This window comes from Arachis stenosperma, chromosome 6, assembly GCF_014773155.1.
Source record: "Arachis stenosperma cultivar V10309 chromosome 6, arast.V10309.gnm1.PFL2, whole genome shotgun sequence".
Lineage (NCBI taxonomy): Eukaryota > Viridiplantae > Streptophyta > Magnoliopsida > Fabales > Fabaceae > Arachis > Arachis stenosperma.
This window is the reverse complement of record NC_080382.1, coordinates 35141626-35158736: the sequence shown is the minus strand read 5'-3', so window position 1 is coordinate 35158736 and position 17111 is coordinate 35141626. Positions and strand designations below refer to the sequence as shown.

General features: G+C 40.5%; 1 non-coding gene across 1 annotated transcript; it reads left to right on the top strand.

The window, feature by feature from the left end:
- The first annotated feature begins 15238 nt into the window (after positions 1–15238).
- Positions 15239–15342, top strand: LOC130938634 (small nucleolar RNA R71). Its single transcript, XR_009069793.1, has one exon. It is a non-coding gene; the product is annotated as a small nucleolar RNA R71 (small nucleolar RNA).
- The last annotated feature ends 1769 nt before the right edge of the window (positions 15343–17111 follow it).

Genomic DNA, 17111 nt, shown 5'->3' with positions numbered 1-17111 from the left:
TATTTTGGTGAGTTTGTGAGTTATGATGAGGGTGTTGATATGTGTTTTGTGTTTTTCTATATTGGTTAGTGTTGTTGGTATGGTGATTTTGGTTATTTGTGTTGCGGGTGTGATTGTGGTTGTTGTTCTTTTGCCAATGGTTTTCTCCCCACTTTAAATTGGGATGATTCTTCCAAGATGAGTTGTAAGTATCACCATGGAATTCATCCTGAGAATTTGAGGTATTCTGCATGTATTGAACTTGTTCTTGTGGTTGTTCAACCGTGATCCCTTCACCTTGGCCCCATTCAAGTGATGGTTGACTTGTTGTGTTCACTGCTGCAAGTTGCAAACCATCCATTCTCTTTGTTATTGTCTCCATTTGTTGTTGGATTTGTTGGTGCATTAACTTGTTTTGTGCCAAGATAGCATCAACACCTTCAAGTTCCATTACACCTTTCTTTGGGGGCGGATTGTGTTGCCTCTCTGATGAGTAATAATATTGATTGTTTGCCACAATCTCAATGAGGTCTTGGGCCTCCTCAGCAGTTTTCATCATGTTGAGTGATCCCCCGGATGAGTAGTCTAGTCCCTTCCTTGCTTCTGGACTTAGGCCTTCATAGAAGTTTTGGAGTTTGACCCAATCACTAAACATGTCAGGTGGGCACCTTCTCATTAGTGCCTTGTACCTTTCCCAGGCTTCATATAATGACTCCCCATCCATTTGCCTAAAAGTCTGAACCTCTGTCTTCAACTTGATGATCTTTTGAGGTGGGTAGAACTTTGCTAGAAATCTTCTCATCACTTCATTCCAATCATTGAGGCTTTCCTTGGGGAATGACTCTAGCCATTGAGTGGCTTTGTCCCTCAAAGAGAATGGAAATAGTAACAACTTGTAGACATCTGGATGCACTCCATTTGTCTTCACAGTATTGCATATCCTCAGAAAAACAGATAGATGTTGATTTGGGTCTTCAAGAGGTCCCCCTCCATAAGAGCAATTGTTCTGTACCAAAGTGATGAGCTGAGGTTTTAACTCAAAGTTATTGGCCTGAACATTTGGAGTGGCTATACTACTCCCACAATGTCTTGGGTCAGGGATAGTATATGAAGATAACACCCTTCTAGCGTGTCCACCATTATTGTTGACCCCTCCAGGAGGATTTGGCATCTCATCCTCCATGGTTTGATCTTCTTCCTCTGACTCCTCTGACCCTTCTTCACCAACTATGAACTTTCCTCTTTCTGCTCTCCTTATCCTTCGGAGGGTTCTCTCGTCCTCAATATTACGTCTACTAGCTCCTGACATACACAAACAAACCAAAATCACAAGTGAGACACTCTAAAACTAGAGTGGAATTGGAGTTAGTGAAACAAAGTATCAAACAGTTAGTGGGCTTAACAAAAAATACTAAAAAAAAATGCTTAATCTAAACCACCTTTCACTTAATCATTGTCAATCTTTCCAATCCCCGGCAACGGCGCCAAAAACTTGATACGTAAAAATTAGATTTCACGTATGACCGGCAAGTATACCGGGTCGTATCAAGTAGTAAAACTCACTTAGAGTGAGGTCGATCCCACGGAGATTGGTAGATCAAGCAACTTTAGTTAAATGGTAGATTTAGTTAAGCGAATAAGATTTTGATTTTGTGATTAATGTAACTTTTGAACATAATTGCAAGAATTTAAATGGCAAGGAATGTAAAGAACTAGAAGATATAAATAAAAGGAAAGTAAATAACTAAAACTTAAATTGCAAGAAACTTAAATGACAACAAAGATAAATGGTAATGAACTAAAATGTGCAGAAAATTAAAGAACATAAGAGTAAATAGCAAGAATTAAAGTAACAAAATGTAAATGACAAGAATAGTAAATTGACAGAATGTAGAAGGGAATTGGGTTGTGGGAAATTAAACAACTAGAAGCAATAGAGATAAGAATTGATGGTAGAGAGGATCATTAGGGATCAGAGATGCTAATTTTCATGAATTGATGTTAGTCAAATCTTCCTCAATCATGGGTATAGATCCATGGCAAGTGGTTGATTGAACCCCAATCTCTTGGTGATTCAATCTCTCTCAACATAGCCAATTGCCACTCTCGTGATCTAATTGTTCATGAGAAGAGATGAAGCTCAAATCTAATCCAGCCACACAATTCCCAGAATCTCAACCATGGAGAGTTACATCTCACATACTAACCAAGGTATATTGATTGAGAGAATCATGAAAGGATGAACTCTAAACTGAATTATGTGGCTCATTTCTCAAATTCACCACACAATTCTCATAGATTAACCCCTCTCTCGATGGTGGTTGAATCTTTGAAGAACAAGAGTTTCCTCTTTGGATCAACCTCATGAATTGAGGAGAAAAGAGGAGTTCATCAATCCATTGTAACTAGCAGAGCTCTTCCCCCTAATGAATGGGGTTTTAGTGAGTCATTGCTCCAATTTCAACAACAATTGCCATAAATCAAAATTAAACTAAGTATATAGGAAGAAGAAGAAGAAGAAGGAAGTGCTTAAGACTTGAAGATGAAGAAGAAAAATTCCAATAGAAAACCAAAGATGAGCTTTCCGGGAGAGTACCCGGAAGTTCTAACAATAAGCTAAGTAAAAGTGCTAAAAAGTGAATAAAAATTCTAAGTGTTAAAAAGTATCTAAAAGTGTAAAAGTCCCCTACAAGTACATCAATCTCTTCTATTTATACTACTCTAAAACTCCTTCAGAGATCTTCAATTTGGGGCTAGCAATGTGGGCTTTCTCATTGTTCAATTCTTGGCTCAATTGGAAGTGTTGCTAGACTTGGAAAGGAAGAGTTCATTCCTCATGATTCTGGCCCATTGGCTTGGCGTTATTGGCACTAACTCCAGGCCAAATGCACGTTGGCAACGTGCAGGACAATTTCCTGGGCATGAAGTATGAGACTTGGGCGTTGCTAGCCCAAGTTGTTGCCAACAACTTGCTTTTCCTCTTCTTGGCCTTACTTTCATGCTAAATGTAGCCCAGAATTTGAGTGTCAACCTTCAGCTTCAATATGGACTATTATACATCATTGGAAAGCTCTTGATGTCTATTTTCTAATGCCACTGGAATCACCTCAATTGGACTTTCCTAGCTCAAGTTATGGTTCCTCAAAGAAGGTAAGGTCAAGCTGCCAAGTTGTTGCCAAGTTGTTGTGAATAACGCACCCTCAACCCCAAGTTGGCAACGTGCCCGTGCATCACTCTCCCAAGGCAAGGACTTGGGGCTGGCGTTGTTGCAAAACACGCCCCCCTTGTGGCACGTTGGCAACGTGCTCGACCCACACCCCAAGGCCAATCTCTAGCTTTCTTGAATTTCACTTCATGTTCTTATTTTTAGGGCCTAAAGATGACTCTGGTTTGGCTTCAATTTTGTGCTCCATCATAGACTATTATATATGGTTGGAAAGCTCTGAATGTCAGCTTTCCAATGCAACTAGAAGCACTCAATTTGGATCTCTGTAGCTCAAGATATCTTCCATTGAAGAGGACATGGTCAGGCTGCCTTGTTGGAGTTGTTGTGAATAACGCCCATACATTTCAAGTTAGCAACGTGCACCACAATTTCCTGGCGTTGTTGTGAATAACTCCTTCTCTTTAGCACGTTGGCAACGTGCTCGAGCCCTTCTCAAGGCTCCATGCTTGCTTCCTGGCGTTGGCAACGTGCATGGCAAGGCCATTGGGCGTTGGCAACGTGCATGGTACATCTCCCTGGCGTTAGCAACTTGGATGATGCCTTGATTGGCGTTGGCAACTTGGATGATGCCTTGATTGGCGTTGGCAATGCGGATGGTGCCTTTGATTGGCGTTGGCAACGCGGATGGTGGGCTGATGGGCGTTTGCAACGCGGTTGGTGCGCCATTGGGCGTTTGGCAACCTGGTTGGTGCGCCATTGGGCGTTTGGCAACCTGGTTGGTGCGCCATTGGGCGTTGGCAACCTGGTTGGTGCGCCAAGACTTGGTGTGTGGCGTTGGCAACGCCAGCTCCTTTTCTTCCAGGGCCAAGCTTGATTGTTTGGCGTTGTTAGCAAACACGCCAATGCTTCTTAGCTTCAACAACGTGCTCGAGCTCCTCTTTGGTGCCAAAATTGCTTGTGTGTGCTTGTGTGTGGCGTTGGCAACGCCCTTCTCAAGTTGGCAACGCCAACTTTGCTTCTTGTCTTCCTCCAGGGCCAAGCTTGCTTGTGTGTGGCGTTGGCAACGCCAGCTTCAAGTTGGCAACGCCAACTTTGCTTCCTCCAGGGCCAAGCTTGCCTTGCTTGTGTGTGGCATTGGCAACGCCAGCTTCAAGTTGGCAATGCCAACTTTGCTTCCTCCAGGGCCAAGCTTGCCTTGCTTGTGTGTTGTGGCGTTGGCAACGTGGATCTCAAGTTGGCAACGCCAACTTTGCTCCTTGGTTGCCTCCAGGACCAAGCTCTTTGTGTGTGGGCGTTGTCCTCAATAACGCACACTATATCCAAGTTGGCAACGCCAACTTCATTTTCCTGGCATTGGCAAGAATAACGCCCCTTGTATCCAAGTTGGCAACGCCAACTTCTTGCCCAGCTTGCATCATTCTTGCTTCCATGCTTCCTTGTCTTATCACCTATCATCAACAAGGGAAATAGCTTCAAAGTCTTACCAATTCATGCAATAAATTTCATGAGATTCATTCATACTCATTCATATATGCATTCCTTAAAACATTTGCATGAATTTGGCTAGAATTAACATGTTCCTTGATATCATCATGCATGGAAACAAAACTCATAAAAGGACTTGTTTATTTAGAGAGAATGAGTGAAATTAAGCTAAAACTAACTAAACTAACTAACTAATAATGCAAATATGCATTTGCATCAGAGCTTTACAAGCTCTTGTTTCAACTCTTTCCTTATATCGGCTCCTAAGTTGGTGGTTTTTCCGACCTCTTATCCGATCTGGATCTCTTTCGTCTTACCTCCCGGATGCGGTCGTAACTCTTCTTTTGCTCGGACTCCTCTGAGCTCTAATGTATTAACTTCCTTGCCTTTACCTCTCAGGTTTAGGCTTTCATTGTAACACTTCCATGCCAACTTCTGATCTCCCCTAATAGTAGCAATTTCCTCTGATGTCGGGAACTTCATGCAGAGATGATGGGTAGAAACAATCGCTCCCAGCCGATTAAGAGTCGTTCTGCTTATCAGGGAATTATAAGTAGAGGATACATCGACAACTGATGAATCCATATTTTACGATATATTTTGGTTTGATTTGAGTGGATTTCATCACATAAATCCACATTTATTCACCTACATAGCATGCTTTTGGAATTTCTTCCTAAAATTGCGCTTGAAAGTAAAAACATGCTCTTTTGTGCTTAATTTAGTCAATTTTATTCACTTTAATCCCATTTGGTGACTTGATGTATTTGTTAAGTGATTTCAGGTTTTCAAGGCAAGTATGGGTTGAAGAAGTGAGGAAAAGAGCATGCAAAAGGGAAGAATTCAAGAAATGAAGGATTTGGAAAGCTGCCAACCCTGACCTCTTTGTAATAAATTGGTCATAACTTGAGCTACAGAGGTCCAAATGAGGCGGTTTCAGCGGCATTAGAAAGCTAACGTTCGGGGCTTCAAAATGATATACAATTTGCTATAATGTACATAAGTTTAAGTGTGCGTATGCACACAACTTGTACGTACGCACAAGTCAGAAAATAGCAAGTGTGCGTACGCACAAGTCCTGGCATGTGACCTCATTAATTGAAACTCACTGGCAGCGATTTCTGGGCCCCCAAAATCCAATCCAACTCATTTTCTAAAGCTATTTAAGGCCAAAGTGAAGAGGAATGAAAAGGGGGGGGGCAATTAGGTTTAGCTTTTATGATGTGTTCTCTTAGTTTCTAGAGAGAGAAGCTCCCCCCTCTCTCTAGAATTAGGGTTCTTTAGTTTAATATCTTATAATTTATACTCTTATTTCTTGCTTCCATTTACTTTTTCTTGTTATTTATTGTTATTGAATCTTTGTTCTTCTTCACTTCTCTTGTTATTTCCTTTATTTTGCTATTTTTATGTTCATGGATACTCTTGTTAACTTTAATTTTAATTAATGCAATTTATGTTTTTATGTCATTTATTGCTTTCTTTAGTTGTCATTGTCATTTTCTTACTTTTGGTATTTTAGAATTTATTTTTAATGCAATTTAATATACTTTATTTTTATGCACACCAAGTGTTTGATAAAATGCTTGGCTTAGTTTTTACTTAGTTTTTCTCCACTCTTGGATTGAAATTGATGACTTTGGTGACCCTTGAGTTATTGATGTCCATTCTTGTTTGATACATTAGAGTAGTTAGTTGATTTGGTCTCTGTTGACTCTATGTGACCCTAAGTGTTGACATAGGACTTATGGATTGAAATCAACTATGCCTACTTGACTTATCCTCGATGTAGGGTTGACTAAGTAGGATTAACTCTTCATAATCATCATGTGTTTGTAGTCAATGGCTAGGATAGGTAACCTTGGCTCTCAATTGCTTGCCAAGAGGTTTTCTTGCATTTGAAGTTTCCTTTCCTTGCATTTAATTGCTTTGACTTTTATTGCTTTGATGTTTAAATTCTTGCATGTTTAGTTTCCACACTCTTGGTTGAGAAATTAGGTGTTTAGGTAGAATTGAGTCGTGGATGTCCATTCCGCATAGTGTGAAAATGACTAATTGGTTTGGTTTCCATTGATGCTAGTCTTTCACTAAGTAATTAGTGAGTTGACTAGGACTTATGGATTGAGATCAATTATACCCTTTTGACTAATTCTCAAGGAAGATTGACTAATTGATTCCACACAATTGCCATGTTTGTGGTCCATAACTAGGATAGGAATCCTAAATTCCCCAATTCTTGCCAAGAGTTGCCATTTACATTCCTTGCATGTTCATTTACTTTCTTGCCATTTACATTGCTTCTCTCTTGCATTCACAATTCCCCATGCTCTCTCTTATAGCCAATAATTGTACACTTAATTGTAACTCCTAGGGAAGACGACCCGAGGTTTAATACTCTCAGTTATTTTAATTTGAATTTAACATTTGATCATAAGGATTCATTGTTGGTTTAGACTATGCTACTAACAAAGTAATTCTTGTTTTGATTGATTCTAAATCAACATGAATTCTCATCTATCAAATTTGGCACCATTGCCGGGGAGTTGCAACGGTGTATGTTATTGGCTATTGTGCATATGTAAATATTGAGAATAGCTTATTTTTTGGTTGATTGTGCATATGTTGCTTGCTTGTTTTTGGCTTCTGTAAATATGTTGATATGTAAATAGCTTGCTTTTTGTTTGCTATTGTGAATATGTTGATATTGTGAATACGTTTCTCTTGTTTGTTTTTTTTTTCTTGTTGGGAGCTCATGGCTTGTTGGACACTCCATCAAAACTTGGTACAATCAATTGGGAATTGTGGAGATTCTAGCATTGTTAGAAGCTCCATGATGAATATAAGCACAAGATCAACACTCCCCATAAATCTAACTTAAAGACAATAAATGAAAGTGCTAGGTGGGAGACACCCCACCATGGTAGCACCTTTCTAACACTCTTTGTACATAGTTTCAATTTATTGCATTTTGTTTCTTGTAGATAGCTTAGGTTTAGTTTAATTTCAACCTTAATTTGATTAGATTTTAGTTTAGATCAAGTGTTTTTTATAAATAATATGTTTTGGGGTTGAAAAGCTATTTTAGATTTCAAGTTTGGTGCCTTAGAGCACTAAATATTTTTGCGAAAAATAGAGCATGTGCGTGCACACACACCTATGCGTACGCACACAACCCCAAATTTTTGCGTTTGTGCGTACGCACCGAGCTGTGTGCGCGCACACCAACTTGTGCCCCTTCTGTTGGGAGCGTTCGCACACCTTGTGTGTCCACATCCCCAATCTTTGTGCCTCTATGCATGCGCATGGACCTGTGTACGTACGCACAGACGGCATGATAGCTGGCAATGTTGATGCTTCATAATCTGAAAAAAAAGTGTTCTGTGCATGCGCACACTTCTTGATCTCCTCTCTGTTCAGAGCTCTCGCACGCGCTTGTGCGTCTGCTCACCATCCATTTCTTTACCTTCTGTGCGTGCGCACACCCTTGTGCATGCGCAAACTTCTTAATCCCTCAGCTCTCGCATAGAGTGTGCGAGCGCACACCTTCCCCTTTTCCACCTAGTGTGCGTACGCACACATGCCTGTGCGTGCGCACGCCCTTGTTCCTTTGCACTTGTAGCTCAAATGGAAGCCATTAGATTGATCCTAGCATATGTTACTCATTGCGACTTCAAGCTATTCTAAATGGACATAAAGTGTGCATTCCTCAATGGTATAATAGATAGAGAGGTCTATGTGGCTTAACCTCCTGGATTTGAAAATAAAACTTTTCCTAACTATGTTTTCAAACTAGCTAAAGCCTTATATGGTTTAAGACAAGCTCCTTGATTAATCCATATTTGATGATGATTTTTTATTAGAATAGAATGGATTTCATCACATAAACTTGCGCTTATTCCCTTGAATAGCATGCTTTTGAACTTTCCTCCCAAATTGTGCTTGATTATGAAAATATGCTCTTTTGTGCCTAATTTGATCTATTTTATTCCATTTGTCTTCCATTTGATGCCTTGATGTTGTTTGTGAGTGATTTCAGGTGTATAAGGTATGAATGGCTTGGAGAAAATGGAAAAAGAGCATGCAAAGTGGAGTAAACAAGAAGAATCAAAGGAGATGAGTTCAGAGATGTGTGCGTGCACCCAGCCTTTTGTGCGTACGCACAGGAATGGATTTTCGCAAAGTGTGCGGACGCAGACGCCTGTGCGTCCGCACAGGTGTCCACGCATGACTTCATTAAAATGGCACGTGACTCGTGATTTGAGGGCTTTGGAGGCCCATTTCTGAAGTCTTTTAGATCATATTGGAAGGGAAATAAAGGACATAACATAGAATATCATTAGTATAGTGGTGCGCGAAATTGTGATCACTACACAACTTTGCACAACTAACCAGCAAGTGCACTGGGTCGTCCAAGTAATAAACCTTACGTGAGTAAGGGTCGATCCCACGGAGATTGTTGGTATGAAGCAAGCTATGGTCACCTTGTAAATCTTAGTCAGGCAGACTCAAATGGGTATAGATGATATATGAATAAAACATAAAGATAAAGATAGAGATACTTATGTATATCATTGGTGAGAGCTTCAGATAAGCGTATGAAGATGCTTGATCCCTTCTGTCTCTCTGCTTTCCTACTGTCTTCATCCAATCCTTCTTACTCCTTTCCATGGCAAGCTTATGCAAGGGTTTCACCGTTGTCAGTGGCTACCTCCCATCCTCTCATTGGAAATGTTCAACGCACCCTGTCACGGCACGGCTATCCATCTGTCGGTTCTCAATCAGGCCGGAATAGAATCCAGTGATTCTTTTGCGTCTGTCACTAACGCCCCGCCTTCAGGAGTTTGAAGCACGTCACAGTCATTCAATCATTGAATCTTACTCAGAATACCACAGACAAGGTTAGACCTTCCGGATTCTCTTGAATGCTGCCATCAGTTCTTGCCTATACCACGAAGACTCTGATCTCACGGAATGGCTGGCTCATTTTTCAGGCGAGCACTCGGTTGTCAAGCGATCAACCATGCATCGTGTATCAGGAATCCAAGAGATATTCACCCAATCTAAGGTAGAACGGAGGTGGTTGTCAGTCACACGTTCATAGGTGAGAATGATGATGAGTGTCACGGATCATCACATTCATCAAGTTGAAGAACAAGTGATATCTTGGACAAAGAACAAGCGGAATTGAATAGAAGAACAATAGTAATTGCATTAATACTCGAGGTACAGCAGAGCTCCACACCTTAATCTATGGTGTGTAGAAACTCCACCGTTGAAAATACATAAGAACAAGAGTGATCATTGGCTTCGGCCCCAGAGAGGGAACCAGAAAGACCAAGATCTGATCTAAGAACTAGATGTCCAAAGATGAAAATACAATAGTAAAAGGTCCTATTTATAGAGAACTAGTAGCCTAGGGTGTACAAAGATGAGTAAATGACATAAAAATCCACTTCCGGGCCCACTTGGTGTGTGCTTGGGCTGAGCAATGAAGCATTTTCGTGTAGAGACTCTTCTTGGAGTTAAACGCCAGCTTTTATGCCAGTTTGGGCGTTTAACTCCCATTTAGGTGCCAGTTCCGGCGTTTAACGCTGGGAAATCTGAAGGTGACTTTGAACGCCGGTTTGGGCCATCAAATCTTGGGCAAAGTATGGACTATCATATATTGCTGGAAAGCCCAGGATGTCTACTTTCCAACGCCGTTAAGAGCGCGCCAATTGGGCTTCTGTAGCTCCAGAAAATCTACTTCGAGTGCAGGGAGGTTAGAATCCAACAGCATCTGCAGTCCTTTTCAGTCTCTGAATCAGATTTTTGCTCAGGTCCCTCAATTTCAGCCAGAAAATACCTGAAATCACAGAAAAACACACAAACTCATAGTAAAGTCCAGAAAAGTTAATTTTAACTAAAAACTAATAAAAATATACTAAAAACTCAACTCAAACTACTAAAAACATACTAAAAACAATGCCAAAAAGCGTACAAATTATCCGCTCATCACAACACCAAACTTAAATTGTTGCTTGTCCCCAAGCAACTGAAAATCAAATAAGATAAAAAGAAGAGAATATGCAATGAACTCCAAAAACATCTATGAAGATCAGTATTAATTAGATGAGCGGGGCTTTTAGCTTTTTGCCTCTGAATAGTTTTGGCATCTCACTCTATCCTTTGAAATTCAGAATGATTGGCTTCTTTAGGAACTCAGAATCCAGATAGTGTTATTGATTCTCCTAGTTAAGTATGATGATTCTTGAACACAGCTACTTTATGAGTCTTGGCCGTGGCCCAAAGCACTCTGTCTTCCAGTATTACCACCGGATACATACATGCCACAGACACATAATTGGGTGAACCTTTTCAGATTGTGACTCAGCTTTGCTAGAGTCCCCAATTAGAGGTGTCCAGGGTTCTTAAGCACACTCTTTTTGCCTTGGATCACAACTTTATTTCTTTCTTTTTTTTTTTCTTTCTTTTTCTTTTTCTCTTTTTCCCCTCTTTTTTTTCGTTTTTTTTTGTATTCACTGCTTTTTCTTGCTTCAAGAATCATTTTTATGATTTTTCAGATCCTCAGTAACATGTCTCCTTTTTCATCATTCTTTCAAGAGCCAACATTCATGAACCACAAATTCAAAAGACATATGCACTGTTTAAGCATACATTCAGAAAACAAAAGTGTTGCCACCACATCAAAATAATTAATTTGTTATAAAATTCAAAATTCATGCACTTCTTCTCCTTTTCAATTAAGAACATTTGTTTATTTAAGAAAGGTGATTGATTCATAGGACATTCATAACTTTAAGGCATAGACACTAATGCACTAATGATCATAAGACACAAACATGGACAAACATAAGCATGAAAATTTCGAAAAACAAGAAAATAAAGAACAAGGAGATTAAAGAACGGGTCCACCTTAGTGATGGCGGCTTGTTCTTCCTCTTGAAGGTCTTATGGAGTGCTTGAGCTCCTCAATGTCTCTTCCTTGTCTTTGTTGCTCCTCTCTCATGATTCTTTGATCTTCTCTAATTTCATGGAGGAGGATGGAATGTTCTTGGTGCTCCACCCTTAGTTGTCCCATGTTGGAACTCAATTCTCCTAGGGAGGTGTTTAGTTGCTCCCAATAGTCTTGTGGAGGAAATTGCATCCCTTGAGGCATCTCAGGGATCTCATGATGAGAGGGGTCTCTTGTTTGCTCCATCCTTTTCTTAGTGATGGGCTTGTCCTCATCAATAGGGGTGTCTCCCTCTATGTCAACTCCTACTGAATAACAGAGGTGACAAATGAGATGAGGAAAGGCTAACCTTGCCAAGGTAGAGGACTTGTCCGCCACCTTATAGAGTTCTTGAGCTATAACCTCATGAACTTCCACTTCTTCTCCAATCATGATGCTATGAATCATGATGGCCCGGTCTAGAGTAACTTCGGACCGGTTGCTAGTGGGAATGATTGAGCGTTGGATAAACTCCAACCATCCTCTAGCTATGGGATTGAGGTCATGCCTTCTCAATTGAACCGGCTTCCCTCTTGAATCTCTCTTCCATTGGGCGCCCTCTTCACAAATGTCAGTGAGGACTTGGTCCAACCTTTGATCAAAGTTGACCCTTCTAGTGTAAGGATGTTCATCTCCTTGCATCATAGGCAAGTTGAATGCTAACCTTACATTTTCCGGACTAAAATCCAAGTATTTCCCCCGAACCATAGTAAGCCAATTCTTTGGGTTCGGGTTCACACTTTGATCATGGCTCTTGGTGATCCATGCATTGGCATAGAACTCTTGAACCATTAAGATTCTGACTTGTTGAATGGGGTTGGTGAGAACTTCCCAACCTCTTCTTCGGATCTTATGTCGGATCTCCGGATATTCACTCTTTTTGAGTGAAAAAGGGACCTCGAGGATCACCTTCTTCAAGGCCACAACTTCATAGAAGTGGTCTTGATGCACCCTTGAGATGAATCTCTCCATCTCCCATGACTCGGAGGTGGAAGCTTTTGCCTTCCCTTTCCTCTTTCTAGAGGTTTCTCCGGCCTTGGATGCCATAAATGGTTATGGAAAAACAAAAAGCAATGCTTTTACCACACCAAACTTAAAAGGTTTGCTCGTCCTCGAGCAAAAAAAGAAAGAAGAGAGTAGAAGAAGAAGAAATGAGGAAGAAGGGAATGGCTTTGTGTTCGGCCAAAGAGGGGGAGAAGTGGTGTTTAGGTTGTGTGAAAATGAAGGGGTGAAGAAGGGTGTATATAGGAGAGGGGGGCTCATGGTTCGGTCATGTATGGGTGGGTTTGGGGGGAAAAGTGGTTTGAATTTGAAAGGTGAGGTAGGTGGGGTTTTATGAAGGATGGATGTGAGTGGTGAAGAGAAAGATGGGATTTGATAGGTGAAGGGTTTTTGGGGAAGAGGTGTTGAGGTGATTGGTGAGTGGGTGAAGAAGAAAGAGGGTGGTGGGTTTAGTGGGGATCCTGTGGGGTCCACAGATCCTGAGGTGTCAAGGAAAAGTCATCCCTGCACCAAATGGCATGCAAAAACGCGTTTTGTGCCAAATCTGGCGTTAAACGCCGGGCTGGTGCCCATTTCTGGCGTTTAACGCCAGGTTCTTGCCCTTTCCTGGCGTTTAACGCCAGTCTGGTGCCCTTTTCTGGCGTTAAACGCCTAGAATGGTGCCAGACTGGGCGTTAAACGCCCATCTGCTAGCCTTACTGGCGTTTAAACGCCAGTAGGTTCTTCCTCTAGGGTGTGCTATTTTTCTTCCTGTTTTTCATTCTGTTTTTGCTTTTTCAATTGATTTTGTGACTTCTCATGATCATCAACCTACAAAAAACATAAAATAACAAAGAAAAATAGATAAAACATAACATTGGGTTGCCTCCCAACAAGCGCTTCTTTAATGTCAGTAGCTTGACAGATGGCTCTCATGGATCCTCACATTTTCTCAGAGCAATGTTGGAACCTCCCAACACCAAACTTAGAGTTTGAATGTGGGGGTTCAACACCAAACTTTAGAGTTTGGTTGTGGCCTCCCAACACCAAACTTAGAGTTTGACTGTGGGGGCTCTGTTTGACTCTGATTTGAGAGAAGCTCTTCATGCTTCCTCTCCATGGTGATAGAGGGGTATCCTTGAGCCTTAAACACAAAGGATTCTTCATTCACTTGAATGATCAGTTCACCTCCATCAACATCAATCACAGCCTTTGCTGTGGCTAGGAAGGGTCTGCCAAGGATGATAGATTCATCCATGCATTTCCCAGTCTCTAGGACTATGAAATCAGTAGGGATGTAATGGTCTTCAACTTTTACCAGAACATCCTCTACAAGTCCATAAGCTTGTTTTCTTGAGTTGTCTGCCATCTCTAGTGAGATTCTTGCAGCTTGCACCTCAAAGATCCCTAGTTTCTCCATTACAGAGAGGGGCATGAGGTTTACACTTGACCCTAAGTCACACAGAGCCTTTTTGAAGGTCATGGTGCCTATGGTACAAGGTATTGAAAACTTCCCAGGATCTTGTCTCTTTTGAGGTAATTTCTGCCTAGACAAGTCATCCAGTTCTTTGGTGAGCAAAGGAGGCTCATCCTCCCAAGTCTCATTTCCAAATAACTTGTCATTTAGCTTCATGATTGCTCCAAGGTATTTAGCAACTTGCTCTTCAGTGACATACTCATCCTCTTCAGAGGAAGAATACTCATCAGAGCTCATGAAAGGCAGAAGTAAGTCCAATGGAATCTCTATGGTCTCATTTTGAGCTTCAGATTCCCATGGTTCCTCATTAGGGAACTCATTGGAGGTCAGTGCACGCCCATTGAGGTCTTCCTCAGTGGCGTTCACTTCCTCTCCCTCCTCTCCAAATTCGGCCATGTTGATGGCCTTGCACTCTCCTTTTGGATTTTCTTCTGTATTGCTTGGGAGAGTACTAGGAGGGAGTTCAGTAACTTTCTTGCTCAGCTATCCCACTTGTGCCTCCAAATTCCTAATGGAGGATCTTGTTTCAGTCATGAAACTTTGAGTGGTTTTGATTAGATCAGAGACCATGGTTGCTAAGTCAGAGGTGTTCTGCTTAGAACTCTCTGTCTGTTGCTGAGAAGATGATGGAAAAGGCTTGCCATTGCTAATCCTGTTTCTTCCACCATTATTGTTATTGAAACCTTGTTGATGTCTCTCTTGATTCATCCATGAGATATTTGGATGATTTCTCCATGAAGAATTATAGGTGTTTCCATAGGGTTCTCCTAGGTAATTCACCTCTTCTATTGAAGGGTTCTCAGGATCATAAGCTTCTTCTTCAGATGAAGCATCCTTAGTACTGCTTGGTGCATTTTGCATTCCAGACAGACTTTGAGAAATCAAATTGACTTGTTGAGTCAATATCTTGTTCTGAGCCAGAATGGCATTCAGAGTATCAATCTCAAGAACTCCTTTCTTCTGACTTGTCCCATTGTTCACAGGATTCCTTTCAGAAGTGTACATGAATTGGTTATTTGCAACCATTTCAATTAGCTCTTGAGCTTCTGTAGGCGTCTTCTTTAGATGAAGAGATCCTCCAGCAGAGCTATCCAAAGACATCTTGGATAGTTTAGAGAGACCATCATAGAAAATACCTATGATGCTCCATTCAGAAAGCATGTCAGATGGACATTTTCTGATCAATTGTTTGTATCTTTCCCAAGCTTCATAGAGGGATTCTCCTTCCTTCTGTCTGAAGGTTTGGACTTCCACTCTAAGCTTACTCAATTTTTGAGGTGGAAAGAACTTTGCCAAGAAGGCATTGACTAGCTTTTCCCATGAGTCCAGGCTTTCTTTAGGTTGTGAGTCCAACCATGTCCTAGCTCTGTCTCTTACAGCAAAAGGGAATAGCATAAGTCTGTAGACCTCAGGGTCAACCCCATTAGTCTTGACAGTGTCACAGATTTGCAAGAATTCAGCTAAGAACTGATGAGGATCTTCCAATGGAAGTCCATGGAACTTGCAATTCTGTTGCATTAGAGAAACTAATTGAGGCTTAAGCTCAAAGTTGTTTGCTCCAATGGCAGGGATAGAGATGCTTCTCCCATAGAAGTCGGGAGTAGGTGCAGTAAAGTCACCCAGCACCTTCCTTGCATTGTTGTTGTTTTCGGCTGCCATGTGTTCTTCTTCTTTGAAGAATTCGGTTAGGTCCTCTACAGAGAATTGTGCCTTAGCTTCTCTTAGCTTTCGCTTCAAGGTCCTTTCAGGTTCAGGGTCAGCTTCAACAAGAATGCTTTTGTCTTTGCTCCTGCTCATATGAAAGAGAAGAGAACAAGAAAGTGTGGAATCCTCTATGTCACAGTATAGAGATTCCTTGAAGTGTCAGAGGAACAGAAAAATAGAAAGAAGAGGTAGAAGAATTCGAACTTAATTAGATAGAGTTCGAATTGTGCATTGAGAAGGAGTGGTACTCCATAAATAGAAGGATGTGGGAAGAGAGGAAGAAATTTTCGAAAATCAAGTGAAATATTTTGAAAACATTTTTGAAAAACTTTAATTGATTTTCGAAAATCAAGAGTGGGAAAGAAATCAAGTAATTTTTGAAAAAGATTTTGAAATTAGAAATTAAAAAGATATGATTAAAAACTGTTTTGAAAAAGATGTGATTAAAAAGATATGATAAAAAATTATGCTTTTTAAAGAGATATGATTGAAAAGATATGATTTGAAAATAATTTTAAAAAGATTTGATTTTAAAAATTAATGACTTGCCTAACAAGAAAAGATATGATTCAAACATTAAACCTTTCTCAACAGAAAAGGCAACATATTTAAAATGTTCAATCAAATCATTAATTGTTAGTAAGGATCTTTGAAAAAGGAAAGAAATTGAATTTGAAAACATTTGATTGAAAAGATATGATTTGAAAAAGATTTGATTTTGAAAAACTTTGAAAACTTTAAAAAAAAATTGATTTTGAAAACAAAATCCTCCCCCTTGTGCCATCCTGGCGTTAAACGCCCAGAATGGTGCACATTCTGGCGTTTAACGCCCAATGCACTACCTTTTTGGGCGTTAAACGCCCAACCAGGCACCCTGGCTGGCGTTTAAACGCCAGTCTGTCCTTCTTCACTAGGCGTTTTGAACGCCCAGCTTTTTCTGTGTAATTCCTCTGCTGCATGTTCTGAATCTTCAGTTCCCTGTACTATTGACTTGAAAATAGAACCAATATCAAATAAACAATGCATGCAAGACACCAAACTTAAAATTAGACACTAGACTCAAACAAGAAACATAAAATATTTTTGGTTTTTATGATTTTTATAATTTTTTTGTGCTTTTTCGAAAATTATATGAAACTAGAAAATAAAAGTTTCAGAATTCTCAATTTGGATTCCAGGAATCATTGCAATGTTAGTCTAAGACTCCGGTCCAGGAATTAGGCATGGCTTCACAGCCAGCCAAGCTTTCAAAGAAAGCTTCGGTCCAAAACACTAGACATGGCCAATGGCCAGCCAAGCCTTAGCAGATCATTGCTCTAATAGCAAGA